The sequence below is a fragment of the Wyeomyia smithii genome, chromosome 2 (assembly GCF_029784165.1).
Source record: "Wyeomyia smithii strain HCP4-BCI-WySm-NY-G18 chromosome 2, ASM2978416v1, whole genome shotgun sequence".
Classification (NCBI taxonomy): domain Eukaryota; kingdom Metazoa; phylum Arthropoda; class Insecta; order Diptera; family Culicidae; genus Wyeomyia; species Wyeomyia smithii.
In genome coordinates, this window is record NC_073695.1 from 100,998,334 (window position 1) to 101,011,091 (window position 12,758).

Genomic DNA, 12,758 nt, shown 5'->3' on the forward strand with positions numbered 1-12,758 from the left:
AGATGGTGTGACCATCCCTGTACGTACGCACCATCGTCCACTTCCAGCAAACCTCCTGCAGCGCTACGATGTTGAACTTGCGGGTCTTCAATTCTTCGGAAAGTACGCGGGTACTTCCTAGGAAGTTGAGGGATCGGCAGTTCCATGTTCCGAGAATCCAATCGTTAGTCCGTTTCCGTTGCCTAGGTCCTAGCCGTTTGTTCCGGTTCGTACTTACCGTTATTGCGTTCGTTGCTGTTGTTTTTTAATGGTGCGGGCTTGCTAGGCCAGCGACCAACCCCACTATGTCGCAGGAGGGCCATCGTAGTGCAATTGTTTAGAGTCCCGGGCACTACCAGGACTTGAGAGGGACACTGCGTTACTTAGAACGCTTCTGTTGGTGTCGATCCCAGGAAACCTTCCGAGGAAGTAAGCCCCGCCCCCTGTCAGCATGCGACCAGCAGTCCCACCAGGGTTAGTTACCCGATCTTTCCACTGGTTACTCGCACATCAGTTGGTACCACGAGAAGGTAGGGGTACGGTAGCTGGAAGGCTGAGGTTCACTAGTGGGAACTGTTATGCGCCTTTGGTCCAGGCATTAACCAATGGTGTCTAATATCGATGTATTTTGCTCTCGCCGAATAACCTTTTTCCTTCTTGGCACACCAGATCGTACTTTTGTTGTCGCAATTGATGACCAGAAGTTGGACTCCTCCACTCTGAAGAAATAAGGAACCGCTCACAGATCGTCTCGTTTCGGCATCATTTTGCTCATGGCACCCGTCCTTTATGTCAACTTGTAGTTCTTAGTCCTTTTGAGATATCGCAATATTCGCTTTGCTGCTGTCCAGTGTGGCGACTCCGAATCACTGCAGAAAAATCGATCTACGCTAGCTGCATGGCTGATGTCCGGTCTGCAAAATGCAAACCACCAAACAGCTCACAAAATAGAACTTTCTAAATTCTTTCCATCTTTTTTTTTGTAGAGCAACTCGGTAATGTATCCTTCTTGATCGATGGAGACGTCATCCGTCCTAATGTCTCGTAGTCTTAAAATTTGCAAGGCCTTTCCAGGTTCCAGGTCCGAATAGTGGCGAAGCACAGTGGTCTGAAACTGCATAAAGTCGGAAAAAAGTCAATTTTTTAACTTAATGCATCGAGCAAGCCCTATTCGGGAAACATTTCTTCAGAGTTTAAGCTAGTGGAAAATCATCAGAATGTTGGGATTATTAATGTTGTCATACATTTAACTTATTTGAGAAGGTTGGCTTCTTGTGCACTCATGAATTCTCTATTTTTACGTTGTTTACTCAGGTGATTTATTTCAGAATGCAGAAGTAGTAATTAATGTTGCGATAGTGTCAAATTGATTATATGGCCTTACTATAGCATTCTTACAACTTCAGTTATCTTTTTTTAGGGTTGTTTCAAGGGAATAAGCTCTCCACAAAATAAGTATAACAAAATACTTGGCACTCCAACTTTGTGTAGAGTTTAAAATGGTATCCCCGCCGATACCCGCACTCATTCAAAGACTATAATGTTCCCTCGTGTTCATAGAGACAGGAACAAAAAAGTTTTCTGGGCAATTTTCGCCGAAACGTTCACAATATTGAAAAACAAAAACGAGCGTGCGACACGCAAGCGGACATTTTTAGCAAGCAATGTAAGCTTAGAACGCCACTCATAAAATAAAAGTGGAAGAGGTTGTTTATAAGAAACGACCGCAAGGTTAACGTAGAATTACGACAGCCTGTCTTATGTCAATAATTTTTTGCAATAGCTTTGGAAATACACTCGATTAGGGTTAATCATTTTAATGGTGTGAAGCGATATATTTTTCCGTATTTGTTTCGTATATTATTTTTGCTTTAAAAATAAACGGAATCTGTTGGAAACTAGCTGAGTTCAGAACTTTTGAAAGTGGGCAATATTCGTGAAGCTCTCGATGCTTTCGGTTTTACAATTTGTACCCCTATATATGTTGCCGTAAGACATAATTCTGCGTCGAAAACGCACTAATCGATGTGCTCAAGTCGGCTCTGTTGAAAGAAACATAAAAAAACCGTTCGATGAAGAAAAAAAAAATAAAAAATAACCGTATAATCAATTCATAAATGTTTGATATTAGTTGTATTTACCAGACAATTGAACTGTTCAGTAACAGTTAATAGTTACTAGTAAGTTAATTTCAGCCTTGTTAAATGTTTAAAATAAACAAAGCCGAAAGAATTTTAATTTTCCGAAGGTATCGTCGGAATCCTTGGTCAAGTATATGAATATGAAGATTGTTTGTATTTCATGGTGCTGTAAGAAGACGAAGTTTAACCGGAGAAAGGCCGGAATCCTCAATCGGCAAAGATGCCCCTTCTGTAAATTGTTATGAACCATGAGTATGATCGAGATGCTGTAAGAAGCGACTGGTTTGTAATGATGAAAACTTAGTAAATTGAAATTTACGGATTTGTTTTGCATATACCGCTTGTGATGCACAGTGTTAATGAATCGTAATATACATCACACTGCTGCGCAATTGCAGCAGCATCAAACTGCAATCAAAGTTGCAATTTACTAATAACCATTCATTATGCTCTTCCAAATATTTTTAGCAGCCTTGAAAAAGACTGGTTGCTGCAGTTGCAAATTTCATTCAATTATTGCATAAATGCTTCATGGTCCAGATAGCGCGCGATATCTGCCCTGACAAAGATTTTTCGCACGTTGTAAAATGGGATAACTGGGAAAAATATTTCCAGTTATACCATTCTACTACGTTCGTAAAAAAGAGGATGGGCTACGCTGCCCATAAATGCAAAACAGTCCCATGTGAGTTTTCATCACTTTTGAGATAAACCTTAGAAACTTCTTTACATTACGTGTGCTCTCGAAAATTTACAACAAAAGTTAGGTTTGTTGCTAAAATGATGGAAAAAATATTGAATTTGGTCAGTCCCACGTTACGAATAAACGCATAACAGGCTCAGTGCTAAAACCAATTAGCAGAAAATCATGATAACTTTCATTAAAAGACCAAAAATAAGTGTACTGATCGGAACAACAATAACCTTATTGCATATGAAAGTATTATGCACAAATATATTTACCCGGATGAATGCTTATTTTAAATTTTTGTTTCTTTGATTGAATCCATAGGAAGGAAAAAATGCTATGGTTTACCTGCGTCTACTGCGTTTTACTCAGTTGTACGTTTTTGGCAGTGTGACTCTTATGCGTTTATGGGCAGTACGCTGCTCACAGTTTGTCGGTATATAAGCGAAATTTGAGCGTGAAAGCGCATTATTTTATCGTCAACGCTGCCCATAATTCAAAAATTGGCTAATATGCCATAGGTAGGGACGTTGCGAAACCACCGATACTAATACAGAATCGATCCTTCTACTTCCGATACTCGGATATTTGGTATCGATGTTTTACCAGCGATACTTAATCAATATCGATACACACCTCTCAGTATCGAAAGACTCAAAACAACCCTGTAAAGAAAAACGAACGAAGCAGAAAACTTGCTGTTTTCTGTGCCATTTTGATGCTTCGTATGCATGCATGCCATCTCATCGGCAATGCAAATTTAACAGAAATTTCTGTAGATTAACCTACGGGAACGATTCTTTTCTACGGTCATGCAGATCCGAAGGTAAAATCTACAGAGCCAGCGGCTCTTTTCGAAAACGGGATCAATTATTAAGGAAAAGCGTAATCGACTTTTGACTTAGTTTCTGCAGAAGCTGGTGTTTCTAGATTCAGTAAATTTATAGACCATTTTACGAACTGACAGGCAGGGATACCAAATGTGCAGATTTGTCTGCAAAACGCAGATTTTTGGAGTCCGTGTGCAGATATTCATTGATTTGCAGATATTTGCAGTTTTTCCACGGTTTCTGCAAATATTGTCAGAGTCTTCTTATATTTGCGCAGATTTTCTTAAATTGTGTGCAAATTGTTACAAACTTTTGCCTGCGCGAGCAAAATTTTTTCGGATCACGGATAGAATTTTTTCAGATTCCGGTTTTTCGAGCAGTTGCAGACATTTTTCAAAAACATCTGGCATCTCTGCTGACAGGTGTCACGTATTCTGCTGTTGATGATGTTGCTTTCACGTGCGTTATGTCAGCTGTTCCGAGCTCTCTGTCAAAATTTCATTCATAGAATGAGTTCAGAAACGACTCGTAAAACAGTCTATTTAAATGATTCAATTGAATTAAACGTTTTATCTTGAGGAATAAATAATAAAAAAAGAATTATGACTTATATTTTGAATGAAGTGGTATCGCACATCGATACATTTAGGTATCGAAACGTTAGCCTCGATAATATCGGAATATCAGTACTTGCTCTCGATACAGGTATCGATCCTAAGTATCGATGTTTAATGGTATCGCAACGTCCCTAGCCATAGGCATCAAATCGAGAAAAACGCATATTAAAATTTTTTTTGTCGGTACAACATATTTTCGCTTATCCGCGCCAGTAACCACAAGGCTACATTATACTTTCGAAAGTTAGACGAAACAAAGTACAGTAATAATACACTGACGAGCGACGAGCGACACAGGAGCCAGGAAATTTGTTACAACTGGTCAAACCTCGTTGTAAGGAGAAACATTTTCGGTTGCTTCCCGGTCGGCGGATTACAACAAACGTTCTATTATTACACTTGCCGCAAAGTTCAGACCGCCGTACGTTTGCTGCTCCAAGTAAATTGTTACATTCCTATTGTCAACCTATTGTTGCCTTATAAAGGCAACAATATAACAAGTATCATGTGTTGCACGGCTTGAAGGAAGAAGATGTTCCCGTTCTCGTTTCGGATATAAGGGTCGCAATTATGCTGTGATGTCAAGCAACAACCGTCTTCTTCAAGACGTTACATATTTGTTAATGAAGTGATATGAATTTTCTATAATGGACTCAGCGCACACTGTTTCCAAAGCAGCAAAAACGTGATCGAAATTGTTTTGACCCAGAAAAAATGATTTTAGAGAAAAAGGGTCTTCGGAGAAGAGGTTCCATTAATTATTCTCCATGTTGTAGAAGTTGCGATTTTGTGATTGATCCACCTAAAAGTGAGATACGAATTTTACTTTGCTCATTTTTGCATAAAAAAATCTACTTTGTTCGGCAAAGTTGTGGCAAATTTTATAAGAAATGACTTTGCTGAAGATATCATACTTCTATCTGCCTATTAAAATGGACTTTTGTGGAGTTTTCTACAGAATGACCCTTAAAATCTATTTTCACCACAAAACTTTTTATAGTGATTTTCTACAATTTTTTAATGTTCTACAATGTTGTTTGTTATAACAAAACACACAATTTCTCTTAAGAACGTTTATTTTTATCTCCTATATTTATTTAGTTATTGAAGAATTTTATTAAAATAATGTACTATTTCACTGACAAATATCTACCAAATCTGCAAATATCTGCAGACCAAACCATTTCTATGTTAAAGTATAAGTCAAACAGTATTCAATCCAGAAAATTCGGTAGCGACCATTTGCCTATTCTTATTTCAATTAATAACGGGTCAACTCGCATGCGACCAGTTGACATTCCGTTTTTTTTTTTTAAATAGTTTAACTGAGCCAAGTACATTTTTTTTAAATTCTAAATTAGCAGGGAAAAGAGGGAGGCCTTTTCTTTATTCTCGCGGCCGACTACGAGCTAGTGGGGATTTAAGGTGAGAGGAGGGGAGTTACAATTTTGATTTCAACTATATTGAGTTATACGATTTATTTATTTGTACATGGCTAAGCAGTGATGTTCTATTTGAGCAGTTTGGACTGAGGTGTCTGCGTGAACATGAAGATGCCGAGTCTTCGTTTGGGTGTCTCCAGCTTAGTGTATCATCTTCTTTTAGCGTGTAGCGGGAATGGTAATCTAACAAATAGATAGAAGAGTTTCATATTTTAATACCAGCGTGTTTTATGAACACGTATAGCTGTGTCATGTACTGGAGATCACCGCTTCCCAGAATGTCTCTAACGGGTACGTTCGGTTGTTTTCCTCGGGCCCGAAGGGAATCTATAAGCTCAGACCTAACACCACAGTATTCGGTACACGACCAAACAACATGCTCGATGTCATGGTAGCCATCGCCACAAACGCAGTGATTACTGTCTACAAGCCCTATACGAAAGAGATGCGTGTTTAACGTATAGTGATTGGACATAAGTCTGGACATCACGCGAATGAAGTCCCGACCTACATCCAACCCCTTGAACCATGCTTTCGTCGATACCTTAGGAAAAATGGAATGTAGCCACCGTCCCAGTTCATCTGAGTTCCATGATGATTGCCAACTGTTGAGTGTTCTCTGACGCAAAATGCTATAAAATTCATCAAAAGCAATTGGTCTTTCATAAATATCGCCGTCAATAGCACCCACCTTAGCTAAAGAGTCAGCCTTTTCGTTACCCGGAATCGAGCAATGAGAAGGGACCCACGCTAAGGTAACCCGGTAATTTTTATCTGTTAAAGCACTTAAAAACCGCCGTATTTTCCCCAGGAAATACGGGGTGTGCTTCACAGGCTTCATTGATCGCAGAGCCTCAATGGCACTGAGACTATCTGTGAAGATGAAGTAGTGGTCTATGGGTAGGGTTTCGATGATTCCAAGAGAGTACTGAATAGCAGCAAGTTCTGCGACGTACACGGAAGCAGGAGCATCGAGTTTGTAGGAGGCGGTAAAATTTTCGTGGAAAACACCGAAGCCAGTGGACTCATCTAGATTAGATCCGTCAGTGTAAAAGCTTTTATCATAACTAACATGTTTAAACTTATTGGAAAAAATCTTAGGGATCTCTTGGGGTCGCAATTGATCCGGGATACCAGAAATGTCTTGTTTCATGGTGGTGTCGAAGAATATAGCATTATTAGAAGTAGCTAAAAGTGCGACATTGGAGGAATCGTATGAAGAAGGATTAATATCTTGAGCCATATAGTCAAAATATAAAGTCATAAATCTGGATTGAGATTGAAGGTCGACCAACCTCTCGAAATTTTCAATTACTAATGGGTTCATAACTGTGCATCGAATTAGCAACCGGTAAGAGAGATTCCAAAAACGATGTTTCAACGGAAGAATACCCGCTAGCACTTCAAGACTCATCGTATGGGTCGACTGCATGCAACCCAAGGCAATACGCAAACAACGATATTGTATTCTCTCTAATTTTATAATGTGCGTGTTCGCGGCGGAGCGAAAGCAGAAACAGCCGTACCCAAGAACTGACAATATCGTTGTTTGGTATAACCTTAGAAGGTCTCCTGGGTGAGCACCCCACCAAGTTCCGGTAATCGTACGAAGAAAATTAATCCTCTGTTGGCATTTTTGTGTCAGATATCTAATATGACAAGCCCAGGTGCATTTGGAGTCGAACCAGACCCCGAGATATTTAGCGACTAAAACCTGAGAGATCGTTTTACCCGTTAGTAGGAGCTGCAGCTGAGCTGGGTTATGCTTCCTAGAAAAAACGACCAGCTCAGTTTTCTCCGGAGAGAATTCGATACCCAGCTTAAGAGCCCATTCAGACAAATTGTCTAAGGTATCTTGCAATGGTCCTTGCAGGTCGCTAGCCTTGCCACCAGTAATGGATACAACGCTATCGTCTGCAAGTTGCCTTAGCGTGCATGAATTTGCAAGACATTCATCGATGTCATTGACGTAAAAATTATATAAGAGAGGACTTAAACATGAGCCCTGGGGGAGGCCCATGTAACTAATTCGGGAAGTTGTCGAATCGCCATGTGAGAAATACATATGCTTTTCTGACAACAAATTGAGCAAAAAGTTATTCAAATATGGTGAAAGTCCCTGCGAATGAAGTTTCGCGCTTAAAACTTCTACAGAGACAGAGTCAAAAGCCCCCTTAATATCCATGAACGCAGAAGCCATTTGCTCTTTTCGAGCAAAGGCTAGTTGAATTTCAGTAGAAAGCAACGCTAGGCAATCGTTCGTCCCTTTGCCCCGGCGAAAGCCAAATTGAGTATCTGAAAGTAACCCGTTTGTTTCGACCCATTTGTCTAACCGTAAGAGGATCATTTTCTCCATTAATTTCCGGAGGCAAGAGAGCATCGCAATCGGCCTATATGAATTGTGATCAGAGGCAGGTTTCCCGGGTTTCCGAATAGCAATGACTTTTACCTCCCTCCAGTCATGCGGAACAATATTTAGCTCAAGAAACTTGTTGAATAAATTCAACAAGCGTCTTTTTGCAGAGTCGGGTAGGTTCTTCAACAGGTTGAATTTTATTCTATCTAACCCTGGAGCCTTATTGTTGCACGATAGGAGAGCCATTGAAAATTCCAACATCGAAAATGGAGGCTCTTCCGTAGTTACTAATAACGCGTCGCGAAAGGTTTTCTGTTCCGGTACAGAGTCTGGACAGACCTTTTTGGCAAAATCGAGTATCCAGCGATCTGAATACTCCTCGCTTTCATTCGAAACGTCACGGTTCCGCATGCGCCTGGCGGTATCCCAAAGAGTGCTCATCGCTGTTTCCCTGGACAACGCGTTTACGAACCGCCGCCAGTACCCGCGTTTTTTCGCCTTTACTAAGCTCTTCATCTGCCTGCCCAGTGCCTCGTACTTTCGAAGCAGGTTGACAGTGCCGTACTCCCGGTAGTCCTTATACGCCGCGGACCTTCGCGCGTACAGCTCAGAGCACTCTTTGTCCCACCATTTGTTGGGAGGGCGCTGTCTAATCGTTACCCCGGGTATCGGTTTCGTCTGAGCTTGAGTCGCGGCGTCGATTATCAAGCCAGCTAAGAACGCGTATTCTTCCTCCGGAGGAAGTTCCTCGTGAGTCACGATAGATTGCGCTATAATAGACTCATAACACTTCCAATCAATATTACGTGTAAGATCGTAGGAAATATTGATTGGGTTCGAGGGAGTTGAACCATTAGCAATTGATATAACGATTGGAAGATGATCACTACCGTGGGGATCGTTGATTACTTTCCACCGGCAATCTAGCGCTAGTGATGTCGAGCAGAGGGATAGGTCAAGCACGCTTTCACGTGCTGGAGGATTAGGTACACGTGTCGCTTCCCCAGTATTCAAAACTGTCATATTGAAGTCGTCGATCAAGTTACAGATTAAAGAAGATCGGTTGTCGTCGTACAGCGACCCCCATAGCGAACAGTGAGAATTAAAATCTCCCAATATCAAAAAAGGCGCGGGAAGCAACTCTGCTATATCAGTGAGATGCTTCTGTTCAATCCGCGCGGATGGAGGCATATATAACGAAACAAGGCATAGGTCTTTTCCATCCATATTCGTTTGAATGGCAACGACTTCAATATTCGAGATCGAGGGGAGGTCGATTCGGAAGAAGGAATAGCACTTTTTAATCCCTAAAAGTACCCCTCCACCGTGTGAGTCTCGATCTCGACGAATAATGTTAAAATCGTGGAAATTGAGTTGATCGTTTGAATTGAGAAAGGTTTCACAGAGCGCAAATGCGTCACAATTGTATGTATTTATTAAATGAGAAAATAGATCGAATTTGGGGATGATACTTCTGCAATTCCACTGTAATACAGTGATAAAATTCCTAACCTCTTTCGCCGTATTAGTCATCGAAAGATATGATAGCTGAAATGAGGGGCCAAGTTGCTGCTAGTTGCATCAAAAAGGTTTTCACTGTAGGAAGAAGGGCAAGAAGAATATTTTGTAGGGGATCTGGTATGTTAAATGTTTTAAATATCCAGTCCACAATATCAGAAAATTTTATGAACCCTGTTTCTATTTTATCTTCTGATCGAGAAATGGGTGCCCGAGGGGTTTTTGGTGCCCCAGGAAGCGGTGGGTACTCCTGGTTTGATTTAAAATTAAAACCGGGAGGTACTTGCTTCGGTTTTTCTTCACCGCTTCCTTTTTGTGTTGGCTTATTGGTCATTCCGCTAGGGGTTATCTTGCGACCTTTGCGAGAAAGATTAGGAGAGTTGATCATTCTCCTCTTCCTAGATCCTTCTGGCATGGCATAAGAACACCCTTCGACGGGATCGTCAGATGTACCCTCATCGGTTGGCAAAAAGGAAAAGATGTTTCCTGTCGAGGGTGGCTCAGCACTCTTCAGCATTTCTGCGAAAGAGCGCTTTGATCGTTCCTTGAGGGAACGCTTTATTTTTTCCTCGCGCTGTTTGTACGCGGGACACGCCGAAAGGTCATGCCGAGTTCCCTCACAGTAAAGACACTTTTCAGTATCCTCACTGCAAGCGGTCTCAGCATGATTGCCTCCGCACTTGCTGCAGCGTGCCTTGTTGCAGCAGTAGGTGGCTGTATGACCTAACTGCTTGCAGTTTTGGCAATGCATGACCCGCGGTACGAACAGGCGTACAGGCAGACGAACCCTGTCCAAAGAGATGTAGTTCGGCAGTGCGGATCCGGCGAATGTTACACGGAAGGAATCCGAAGGGAAGAATTTCTTCTTCCCTTCTTCGATGGATACTGAATGCAATTGCTTGACATCCAGTATCTTTACATCTTGAATCAGGGGTTTTTTGAAGCAGCCAACCCCGTGACGCAAAATGTCATCGACCGTGAGGCTTCCTTCGGTAACCACACCGTCGATCTCCACGTCCTTGGCAGGGATGTACACGCGGTACTCTCTCGTGAAGAGCTCGTAGCTAGCAATTGCGTTTGCTTGCTTCAAGCTACTCACAACAACTCGCAGTTTGTTCGGTCTAACCTTTGTAATTTCGGTTACGTCCGAAAACTGTTTTGCCAGGTCCTTGCCGATTTGAATTATATTTAGAGGCTTCTTTATGGGCCTGAAGTAAACTACGAACGGACCTTTCGAAGCATCTGGGTAAGCTTTCACCCGTGTTGCCGGTACCCTTGGTACGGGGCTAGGTAGCGGGGAAGGTAGAGGGGAATTGATGGGGGAGATCTCAATCTCTTCCCCAGTTGTTTCCACATCCAGGAATAGTTGCACCTGCATGTCGTCCATTTTGCGGGAGCGTTACGCTCTACCGCACACAAACGATAAATATTCGAATGTGGGGGGGGGGGGGTCAAATAGTTGCTATTAAATTTTAAAAACAATTTTTCAAACTACAATGGATCAAAATTTAAAAAAAGGCAGTAATACTAATACTAATAACAATAGTAATAATAATAATAATAATAATAATAATAATAATAATAATAATAATAATAATAGTAATAATAATAATAATAATAATAATAGTAATAATAATTATAATAATAACAATAATAATACTATTAATAATAATGATAAAAATTCTAAAGTGAATACTTCACCGAACGTCTAAGTCACGACCTCACGGCTGATAGTAGGATTAATCGAGCGTCTCCGCAGAACAAACAATGAGGATCCAGCTTCGTGTTGTGACACAGTGGCCGTATCCTACACGCGACCTTGTAGATGCCACTTGTAGTTGACTTCCACTCGCTCGATCGTATGGTGGTCCGTGCTGCTAGCGGGGTAACAGCGGTGCGGGAGAATTATTCTTGCTGATATATCAGCTGCGTATCGGATCACTGGCGGGGTAGCCTGCCCCTACCAGTGTGCAGAAGATGTTTCTGCCGATAAACTACCGGCTATTGTTATCGCGCAGCACAAGAAATAATCGACAAAAAAACACCCGTACGATAACTCGTGTATTGTTATTTTGCAAACTCAAACGGAGATGAACAATTTGCGTCTAATCGAGACGAAAGCAAAACAACGAATGAGTTGACATTCCGTATGACCTCACACGGAATGTCGATTGGAAGTTATACGAGGAAATGATTTCAAAAGCGGTCGATTCGATTCAACATCATCCACCACTTGAAGAATACAACCCCCTTGCGGGCTTGATTCTCGACGCCGCGTTGCAAGCCCAAACGAAGAAATATCCCGGCGTAACGATTAAAGAACGGCCTCCCACTCCGTGGTGGGACCAAGAGTGCTCCGATGTCTACACGCAAAGATCCGACGCGTTTTTGGCCTACCAGAAGGGAGGTATACCTGGCGACTATTTACGGTATTCGGAGCTTGATACCAAGCTTTAAAGCTTGGCTAAAGCAAAGAAACGCGGATATTGGCGTCGGTTCGTGAACGAGACGTCGAGGGAGACATCGATGAGCACTCTTTGGAACACAGCCCGAAGAATGCGAAATCGCGTAACGGTCAACGAAAGCGAGGAGTCTTCAAGTAGGTGGATATTTGATTTTGCCAGGAAAGTATGTCCGGACTCTGTTCCTGAGCAAAACATTGTTCGCGATGCGTCTCCGGGCCACGACGCGATAGAATCACCTTTTACGATGGCAGAATTTTCAGTTGCCCTCCTGTCCTGTAACAATAACGCGCCTGGGTTAGATAGAATCAAATTCAACTTGTTGAAGAATCTACCCGGCAATGCCAAGAGGCGCTCGTTGAACTTGTTCAATGAGTTCCTGGAGCAAAACATTGTACCGCAGGATTGGAGGCAAGTGAAGGTGATCGCCATCCAAAAACCAGGGAAACCAGCTTCTGATCACAACTCTTATAGGCCGATTGCAATGCTATCCTGTATCCGGAAATTGATGGAAAAAATGATACTCCGTCGTTTAGACCATTGGGTCGAATCAAATGGCCTACTATCGGATACTCAATTTGGCTTCCGCCGTGCCAAAGGGACGAATGATTGTCTTGCGCTGCTTTCAACAGATATTCAGCTGGCGTATGCTCGCAAAGAACAAATGGCGTCTGCGTTCTTGGACATTAAAGGGGCTTTTGATTTCGTTTCTATTGACATTCTTT